Source organism: Fukomys damarensis, unplaced genomic scaffold (assembly GCF_012274545.1).
Source record: "Fukomys damarensis isolate Sample0158 unplaced genomic scaffold, DMR_v1.0_HiC HiC_scaffold_30, whole genome shotgun sequence".
Lineage (NCBI taxonomy): Eukaryota > Metazoa > Chordata > Mammalia > Rodentia > Bathyergidae > Fukomys > Fukomys damarensis.
The window spans coordinates 1,201,803-1,212,988 of NW_022900942.1; the positions used below are offsets into that span (position 1 = coordinate 1,201,803).

At 34.9% G+C, this 11,186-nt stretch overlaps 1 pseudogene; it reads right to left on the reverse strand.

Annotated features, from left to right (window-relative positions):
- Window positions 1–9,497: 9,497 nt before the first annotated feature.
- LOC104869884 lies at window positions 9,498–10,439 on the reverse strand (annotated as a pseudogene).
- Between the last annotated feature and the right edge of the window lie 747 nt (window positions 10,440–11,186).

The window sequence follows — 11,186 nt, forward strand, 5'->3', positions numbered from 1 at the left end:
CACACACACACATACATATATATATATATATTTATTCATTTATTTATTTTTCTCATTGAGTTTATTGGTACTTTTAGTTATACAGTACAGTTACATTCATCATTGGGATCTTGTACCTTTACATAACATGTCTCGGTTCTCATTTTTTCCCCATACCCTGCCCTGCCTTCACCCCCCCTTCCCTATTTACAAAAACTTTGTTTCCATATTTTCATTTTCTCACATTTTTTTTCTTTTCACTTATTTCCCCTACCCTTCCCACTTCCCCTACACCTTTAGCTTTTTTCTTTCTATTTCACTTTGTCAGTTATACCATTTGGATCTTATTTACACTTTTAGATTTTCACACCAGAGAAACTATTCAGTGTTTAAAGTCCTCACTTTAAAATATCACTTTTTAATATCGGTATATTGTGGTCAGTATATATTTGTGCATTCACATAATTTTTTTGTAATTCATTCCTATAAATAAAAATAAGAACCAAGATAAGTCATGTAAAGGTACAAGATCCTTATGATGAATGTAAAATGTATTGAATACCTAAAATGTACCTATAAATATAATGAAGATAAAAATGGGCACATAGCTTAACTACATTGTCTACAATATAACGACTCAAGTTCCATTACTACTTTACATTCACAAGTGGCTGTAAAGCCCTGTGTGAAATACATATATGAAACCGAAGTGTTTTAAGTGATACACTGCACCATCTGAGGAAAGAACATCAGTTAGTGAGTTTGTTATTGTAATCTTTTCAAAATCCTTCTCTTTCTCAGTGTCACACAAATGAAAATTTCTAGATAATATAGTCATCAGGCATTGACATATGAATTAAAACAATTGAGATATGTTCAATTTTACTATTAATCACCTGCTTTTACCATCTCGAGAATTTCTCATAATCAAACACAACCTATTATAGTTATTGTTGCTCCAGTAATATCACTGATACATACATAGAAATAACTTTGCACACTATTCATCAAAAAGTAATCATGTACAGAGAATAATATTTCCATTGTCCTTTGTTGAAGACACAGTGCCCTGATTTGAGAGCCCAGGACTCAACATTAAAGTGCCTTTCACTGACTCAGGTTATATACGGTATATTTGTGACCATCTCTGCAACTCTGTACTTAGGCTGCACAACAGAAACATCAGGAAAATAGCACCCATTTTACAAGGTGTATGACAACTCAGGGTCACTTAGAACTTTATGAAATATTGGCACTTTATTGTGTTTTCAAATGAACAATTCCATCATTATGGAAATCTTGACTTTATTGATGAAGACAGTTGGTCAAACCAGTGAAACCTAGACTGTAGGACCAAGACGTGAAGCAGATCTAGCCTAGGGGTTAGGTGCTCTTCATCTTGGTGGTTGCTTGATTTGACAAATGTTTTGAACTGTGTGAATTTATCTGTCAGTCAAAAAATTGAAAAAATGAACAAATATCATGATTTACTTCTGTCATGAATTTGCTACTTTGTCTCTGAGTTTATGCTTTGATTGCCTGTGTCTTCTACAAAGGACAATGAGAATATTATTCTCTATACATGATTAATTTTCATAGATCAATGACTTTTACTGGTGTATGTTTGTAAAAATGGAAATTATAATCATGATAAGAAATTGTATATAGTCTTTTTAATCTTCACTTCCATTCTCTCCCTGAATCCCCTTTTCCATCCTTCTCAGCTAATCCCAAATCCCCTTGCTTTTTCTACAAAGCTGGTTATCTCTTTTCTATCATTTCTTATTCTTTTTTTACTATAAATACTTTCACTACAATCTCCGAGTATTTGAATATTGTAGATGCTGAAATTTTAGGTTTCTGTTGTCCCTGATAGACACATAAACAAGAGCTATTATATGCCGTATCTTATTCTGTTAGAAAAAAGTGCAGAAAAGAAATCAAATGTGTTGAAGAAGCAGTGATTACAGTGAACTTGTGAGAAAAAAAAGAAATATCTATAAAGCACTTAACGGAGATGTCAGATTTGATAGTGACTCCATAGCAAATATTGTACAGGAGTCAAGAATCAAAAATTAAAGTTAGTAATTTCTCTACAAATTCATATTATATTATGCTGTACAAAATACATTAAATGTCTCAGTAGATAAATAAAGGCCAGGGATTTAGCTTAGCAGTTTTGTGGCCTGCTTTGCAAGCGCAAGGACCCAAGTTCAATTCCTGGTACGAAAAAAAAAAAAAGAGAGAAATATGAAAATAATAAATTGAAATGTAGGATATTTCAATTGAGGAATGTGAAGAGTAGCTTTGTAATATTAATTTCTAGTTTACCCTTACTTTATACATTAACTGTGTATTAATAACACAGGAATCACCCATATTTTTTATTGCTTGTTTAGTTCAATTGTTTCAACTAGAAATAAACTCGCAGCAATTTTGAGTCTTAGAGGCACTACTATTCTCCCCTATATCACAGAAACCATAAAAAGACTGATAGATTCTACATTTAATTATTAGGCTCTGGATTCAATGCACTAACCTTCACAGCTCTGCAACCCATTGGAAATTTAAAAGTAACTTCTAAATTTATAAATCACAAGCACATCTGAAGTCCATTTTTAAACTCTGGAAAGTTGCCTGAGCAGGAAGGAAATCAACTCCTGACTATACATCTCCTTTTCAGATCAAGTGGGCAGATTCCTAAAATTTAAGAAGACGTGGACTGCTGTGAGGATGTACTGCAGAGGAGCTAGAGGGAGTTTTGTGTGGAATGTTGACACGTCTGTTCTTCCTGTGGTCATTGCCTCTTTTCTATGGCTGTCCGTACTATATGGGGTACAGCAGGTAACACACATTGCTCTGTCCTGTGATCAAACAGGAATCCACATACAAAGTGCACAATGAGCTCCTGGAGTAACAGGGAAGTGTCCTGCATCTGTGTTGGACCAAGTGATCCAAACATCCTTTCCTCTTTTTTTAACCCAACAATCTGAAAATAGTTACATAAAAATAGAGTTGTCTTTCCTTTTCTGGAAAATAAAGTGGATTTGTTTATGTGGGAAAAACTGTAGTGAAACGAAATGAATCAAATAAGAAAACGCATTAACTCAGAGCCTGGAATCCAGGACTCCCTCAGATATAATTCATGGTATTGTGCTTACCCATTCCCTCCTCCTCTTTCTTCATCTCTTTCATAGTCCTTTTGGAATGGTGGGGAACAGTTCTGAGGGTACAAATTTAAGCTTTTATGGATGAGATATCTATGAAGCACAATAAGTATAGGAGGAAAACAAAAATGAGTTGTTGGAACCCTCAACCAAACACAGGACATAAACTTCACAGTCTGCATAGCTGAAGGATTTTCTGTTAGTGTTTCTTCAATGAGCTACCAAAACTCATTTACTCTTTTAAAGCTTATAAACTTGTTATTAAGAAATATTGTATAAGTGCAATTCAATGCCATATAGAACATATAATTCATATCAATCTACTGCGGAATCTCTCAGTATTGGTTTATGATAATGTGGTTATTTTGATCTTCATCAATACCATCGTAACGCTTCTGAGGCAAGGGGTAAACTGTTCACAGAAACTCATAATCTGTTTTCATGGATTAATGTATATGGAAAACAGGAAAAGTGTGAGAGGAAAGGGGAATTTTGAGTGAGATTTTGAGTCCTTCTTGGCAGCTCCTCTCTATTTTTTTTAATATGTGTCTGCTGTAAAGTTGTTAGTCATGTCTTTCATTACTGACATGATATTTGTTTTTATCTGAGAAATTATTTCTTATTTTACTTTTCCCAGATCCTCTTTTGTAACAGTTTAAGGAATCCACATGTTCTAGTTTCAGATTGTTCCATCTTGTTGTCTCTTGGGGTTGACTTTGGTGATCTGGAAGTCTGGTTTTGAGTCTTGTTTAGGTGCCTTCTTATTTCACCAGATGCAGTCCACTGCACCATTATTAAGGTAATCTTTGCTCTCTCCCTATGGGTGCATTGCTGTTATCTGGATGGACTTTGGCTGAGGGCAGTGCATCTGAGTCTCTGATATCTGGATTGGGCCCAGGCTGGTACCTGTGCACCCATGCCACTGTTTTTCTAAGCAACTGTTTTCCAGGTGAGCCTTTGGCTGAGCCCTGAGTTTCTAAGCTACTGTTGTCTACGAAAGGATCTGGCTGAGGCCTCTGAGCCTGAGCACCTGTTGTCCAGGTGGGCTTCTGGCTGGTGTCTGTTTGCAACCACCAATCTAAATATGATTTGTAAGAGTCTGTGACTTAGCAAAAATAAATTATTTCATCTTGTATTGAGAACAATCTATCAATCCTTTCTCTGCCTCCTCTGGAGAAAGCAGAGCCTTGGTATTGATAACAGATGATCAGTACCTGATTCCCAGTGTTTACTACAGGTGAAGAAAGTGTAATTTTTTTCTCTGTCTCTTCCTGCTTACAATTTCTGAGAGAAATGGGAAGAATAACCTAATATCTAGGATATGCAAACAACTCATGGAAGTCTCAAATTTCATAATAGGGTGGTCACTTTAGCAAAGAATACATTAATCTCAGGAATAGCCAGTTTATTCATAAATACTATTGTAATCTCCTGTCTTAGATCAGCAGAGCACAGAAAGATAAAAATACAATAAAAGCCAGCAGGAAATCATTCTCTCCAGGACCTGGAATTGAGATAATTTAATATCAAAATGCATGAAATGGACAGAGAAGAGTTTCAGGAATCAAGAAAGAGGGTAAATAAGAGATATAGAGAACATGAACTTAATGTTGAGAAAGAATGAAATAATCTGGAAAGTATGGCCTGGCTTCAGAGATAGGAATTCACTTTCATAACACAAGGAAAGCCTGGAGAGGGTTAGCAGGCTTGAGATAAACAAAGGGTAAGCAGCGCTACCCAAGATGAACCTGCCATTATTGTGAGCTGTGATGCAGTGTGATGCTTCATTCTGAAAGTGAATCCTTCAACACCTGAGGCCAGAATTGCAAAAGAAATCCACCACAGCCCCTACCATATCTGGAAATGGTACAATCGGGAGCTGTTTTGAGAAAGGGTTTATTGCTTAAGACTGTGGTGAATTCTAATACAAGTGCTACTGGATGCAAACTATTCACCCAAACACTCTCTTTGGGGTTGGTTGTTGTTTGTTTTACTTTGTTTTGCTTTTTTGTTTCTTTCACTCTTTGTTTTATGTCTTTTTTCTTCATTTTTCTTTTTCTTATGTTTTTTTCTGTTACTTTTGCCTAATTCTATTTATTTTCCTTTATTCTTTAATTTTATTTTGTCTTATTGTTATTCCTCCTTTTCACCCTTCTTTTTCAAATTGTCCATCTTGTTACATTTTGCCCTTTCCACACCATTTTATTTTAATTGTTGCTATGATTTTCTAATTTTTCACTGTTAACTATTGTTGATTTCTGATCAACTGTTAATGGTGGAAAACAATATGGATTTACCTCAAAAAAACTAAATATTCAAGTTCCATTTTAACCAGGTCTACTTTCTTCATGTGTCTTCCCAAAAGAATTGTAAAACATTGAATGAAACATATCCACATTTAGAGAAGCAAAAAACATAATATTTGAATCATAAAAATTACCTCTATGCTAATTAACATGTGAATGTATTAAGAAAATGTGCTATCTACACACACTTGAATGGTTTTTACTCATACATAAGAATAGATATGAATCATATTATTTGAGATGTGGATGTGCTTTTAGACCATAATCTTCAGTGCAATAAATTAGATACTCAAACCTAAATATTTCTGTAATATGAGAAAAGCAAACTGTAAATAATTTGAAGAGAATAATAAAATACAGGTAAAAGGAAACAGGAAGATGAAACTTTGTGGAGAATGAAAAAGAATCTGCAGATTGGTTTTGGAGAGGTTGAGAGATGGTAAAGAAACAGGAAGTTCAAAAAGATCAAGTTTTAATACATACGTGTATCATTTTTTTATATTTAATGATTTTTTTATTTTTGGCAAACATACTATTAAAATTATTTTAGAAAGAATAGAAGATATTTAATATTTACTGAAGAACTTTAAATCCTAATGAAAAATTAGTAGGAGTACCTGCAACACTCTGTTATATTTCACTCATAATTATGTAACTATTCCATGTTTATTGTTTTTTCAAAATAATGAGTTCCTTTTGTTTCTGGTGTAGATACAAATAAAAGTAGTGTTTGTTATCTGACCCATCAAAACATCCTTGCAAGAAGGACTACATAGGCAAGAATCATTGGAGGGTGGGTTCATAACTCAGCTTCATTATTTGAATCAAGAAAAAAATCTACTGATATTTGAGCTGTTAATGTGTCCTCTGTCATAAGGTATAAACACTGGCAAAATCAAAATCACAGGTTGGGCGTTCCTCCTCCAATACTCAGGATTTATGTATAGGAGGATAAAAATGAAGTGACCTGCTAGGGAATGTAGAAAACTATGACTTGGGATCACAGGATATTTAATTCAAAATATATAATGACTAACAATACCAACAATAATAATAATAAATGTATCTTATTATCTGCCTTCCTCACATATTGATCACATAGTTACAGTGAGTTGTAATTTAATCCACACTAAATGCAGTTGTACCAACTCAAAATATAAACTCGACTCACAGATGCTAACAACCTTCTCTGTGTCACAGCAATAACAAGTGCAGGGACCAGGACTAGAAATGAAGTTATTCTCAGGATCAAATCAGATAAACATTTTAAGGTTCATCCTGAATTATCAGAAAGAATTCAGCAGAAGTCCAGACAGCAGGGATTCCTTTGTCAAACTATATAACTATTCCAGAGTAGAGGATGATTTGGAGGGCCATGGTGGTATCTTAGATGTGGGAAATTCAGAAGTATTATCTAAACTATTGTGCATCTATCCTTTGAGTTGACTACTATGAAATTTGATGAGGAATTAAACACAAAAACTGACAATAATATGACTGTGGACATGGACATTTTAGAACCAGAAGTTTACTTTCTCAAACTTGTATTTCCAAATAAATTTTCACAGATCTTGTGAATAGACTGCTCTTCTGTGATGACTTCTTGGAGCACATTCTTTTTCTTGGTATATTTTAGCCCTACCAGGAGTTGAACCAAGGGCATTTGAATTGAGCTACAACCTCAGGTGCTTTTATTTTCTTTTGGGAGACAGGGTCTCACAAAGTCCCCAGATTGCCCAGGCTGTACTCAAACTCTAGATCACATTCCTTAGCCTCCCAGAGCACTAGGATTACAAGTGTGTTGTACCACACCTGGCTTTGGGATGACTTTAAAGTCTAGCACTCTTAATTTCCCTGTTTCACAGGCTATAGGAGAAGGATGGACACAGTTTTCTTTGGGACTTGGATAGATATGAAAGAGATGTCCAGCAAGGACAGGTTGGAGAGGAACAAGGACATGGTGATGAGGAGCAGGGAGTCACAGCTGATGGCCAGATAGAAGAGCAGGTTTCCAAGTACAATGATGGGAACAATCAAAATAGGACAGGGTGTGGTTCTGGACCATTTGAAAGTTCCTGAGATAAAATTCTAAGATCTACATTTTATTTCATTCTCTCTATTTATTGGACACCTTCTCAAAGGGCCAGAATAAGAAAACAAAAAGTGTAGACATAGGGAATGATGTTCTGTAGTCACAAAGAAATTATCCAGATTTGATTCCTATAGTCCTTCAGCAATACTACTGATCTGGGAGAAACCCAATATTTTTTGAAATTTTCCTCTATTGTTTTCTAGGCTATTCATCCACTTCTGTGCAAACTTACATTAGTAATATTTAATCGAGGAATATTAGATAACCAAGAACGTCACATAGAACAAATCCATAATTACAATACAATACAGCTTATCCTTTTCAGAAAACTGCAGAATAAGAAATACCGTTCATGCTTTAAGACAAAATATCAGTGTTTCTAAATAAAATTCAGAAGCTTCTCTTCTTCTTAAAAAATGAGTCATTTTCCCCTTGGCAAAATGTTCACAAATAATATATTAGAGCTTCACTACATTTTCAAAAAAAAATAAATTTGGCCAGGAATTTAGCTCAGCGGTTCGGTGGCCTGCCTTGCAAGTGCAAGGACTGGAATTCAATCCCAGGTACCAATAAATAAATAAATAAATAAACAAACAAACAAATAAATAATAAATAAAAATTCTATGTGATGACTCACCATTAGTAACTATTGCTACAAAACATTAAATGCCCAGAACCTTTTTCATCATTTTTGTATAGTCTATGTATCACCCATTTTCTGTCTTTATTTCTTTCTTTCTTTCTTTTTTTGTACCAGGGATTGAACTCAGGTCCTTGTGCTTGCAAGGGAGGCAGCGGAACCTCTGAGCTAAATCCTTGTCCCCACATCACCCTTCTTCACATCAGTGCCCACTCAATTTCTGTTTTCCATTTAATAATCATTGATTCCATTGAATAAACGTATTGAAAAACTCCTCATTATTCAATGACAAGAGAGACCTCTGTCACAAAAAATAGGAAACAGTAAATTAACAGGATGCTTCATTATAATGACAAGATTGACTTTGCCATTGGTACTAATAATAATTCAAGTCTCAAAGAGCTGGGACCCGAAGTTCCATTTGACCCAGCCATCCCTCTGCTGGGTATCTTTCCAAAAGAATTAAAAGAATCATATCACATCGATATATGCATACCTATGTTTATAACAGCACAGTTTGTAATAGCTAAAACTTGGAAAAAGCCCATTTGCCCATCAGTTGGGAACTGGAAAAAGAAGATGTGGTTTTTCTGTAAAATGGAATACTACTCAGCCATAAAGAATGATAAATTAGATTCATTCATAGGAAAATGGATACATATTGAGGATATACTCCTAAGTGAAATAAATAAGTCACACATGTGTAAATAGCAAATAGTTTCTCTGGTGTGAATAAACTGTAATAGTACATAAGATCCTAATGAGATAACTGACATTGTGAAATGGGAAGAAATGGGCTAAAGGCATAGGGAAAGTGGGAAAGGTAGGGCAAAGATAATAAGGAAAAACAAAAAAATGTGAGAAAATGAAAAAATGGAAATAAAGGGTTTGTAACTGGTGAGGGGAGGAGGGGTGAAGGGAGGGAAGGGACAAGGGGAAAAAAGAGAACTAAGACGTGTCATGTAAAGGTACAAGATCACAATAATGAATGTAACTGTACTGTATACCTAAAGTGTACCAATAAACTCAATGGAAAAAAAATTTAAGTCTTTTTTAAGCTTATTCTATATGTTATCACATCTGAAATCATTGACTTTCCAGTATCATTTTACTCTTTTTTTCAGCTTTAATTGAGTTTATTGGTATGTAACAAATGGATCTAATATTTTAATTTATTCTGTTCTCACCCACCATTTTTTTACCAGTATCTCGGGGATAATAAAGTTCATGTACAATATATTGATCCTTACTTCTCCTTTCCTTCACTCCTTCTCTCATCTGTCGCATTCCCAGTGGATAGTAAAGTCTTAATCTCAGACTGTTATTCTGTAGAGTCTCTTTAGGGAACTGTGCATGTCCCTGTTCCGCAGGCTGTAGATAAAGGGATTCAACATAGGAGTGACCACAGTGTACATCAGTGAGGCCACCATACCCTTCCTGGGAGATTGTAACACAGCTGAACCCAAATACACTCCAATGCCTGATCCATAAAATAAGCAAACAATTGACAGGTGAGACCCACAGGTAGAGAAGGCTTTATGCCTTCCACCTGATGATGGAACTTTCAGAATGGAAGAAATAATTTTATAGTAAGAGTAAAGATTCCATGAGATGGGAAAGAATCCAAATATAAAAGCAAATAAATACATTGATATAGTATTGGTAAAGGGATCTGAACAGGTATGGTTAAAGAAGTATGGTTAAATTTGAGAAGGCTCACAGAAGAAATTAGCAATTTCCACATCTTTGAAGCAGGTAATTTGTAAGGCAACCATATTGTGCATCTGTGACTCCAAAACACTAACTAAGAAAGACACCAAGAGTAAGGAGACAGAGGAGCAAGTGTTCATGATGGTGGGGTAATGTAGAGGGTAACAGATTGCCACAAACCGGTCATAACCCATCACGGTCAGGAGCATGTGATCCATACATCCAAATAAGATGTAGAAAGTCATCTGTGTCAGGCAGTCCATATAGGAGATGACTCTGCTGTGAGATGGGATGTCCACAATCATCTTTGGGACCATGGTGGAGATGAAGCAGATATCAGAGAAAGACAGGTTGGAGAGGAAGAAGTACATGGGGGTGTGGAGGTGAGAGTCAGAGATGACAGCCAGGATGATGAGCAGGTTCCCAAGCACTGTGACCAGGTACATGGAGAGGAACAGTCCAAAGAGGATGAGCTGCAGGTCTGGGTCTTCTGAGAAGCCCAGGAGATGGAATTCAGAGAAACTTGTGAGATTCTGTGTTTTCATATTTTGTGTGTAATTTTTCAAAAACAAATATCATGAGAAATGTGAAACAGACAGATAATAATACATATTTTCATTTTAAATATTTACAACTGAAATATAATTGAAATCCAAAGTCTTTATCAACATTGCTAAATTATGGAAAAGCCAATTCCCCAAGACAATTTCATTATTGAAAATTTTGTTATCCCCTCCATCTATACACACTTACTGTAGAAGCATTCTTCTAAATAATGATGTTTTATACTTCAGAACATCACAATTCCAGTGAAATACATCCAACTCTTTTAAGAAAAATGAAAGAAAGTAAAACCATCCCCCTTTAAGAAAGAAAGAAATTCTATTGGAGATAAATTAAGAAGCATTCAAATATATCTTTTTTTCATAAAATGATACCAATTACCTTAGTTTTGGATACAGATAGGTACTAAGATCTAGAATTTTTTTTATCTGAATATTAAATTAAATCTGATGGTTCATAATCAGAACACATTATGGTGAGATCCAGTTTTTTCCAGAGTTTTTCATTAATCTTGGATTTCTTTATTTTCCCCTTTGAAGAATATAATTACTCATTCAAACTTTGTTCCACAATAAAAATTTACAATAATTTATTTTTTGTGTGAGGGGATGGTCCTGGGGGTCAAACTCAGGTGACTGTGCTTGCAAGACAAGCAATGAAAACACATAGATAAATTTTACAATAGTTTCTATCCTTGGCTTAAGTGCACTTAAAATTTCTACAATGAA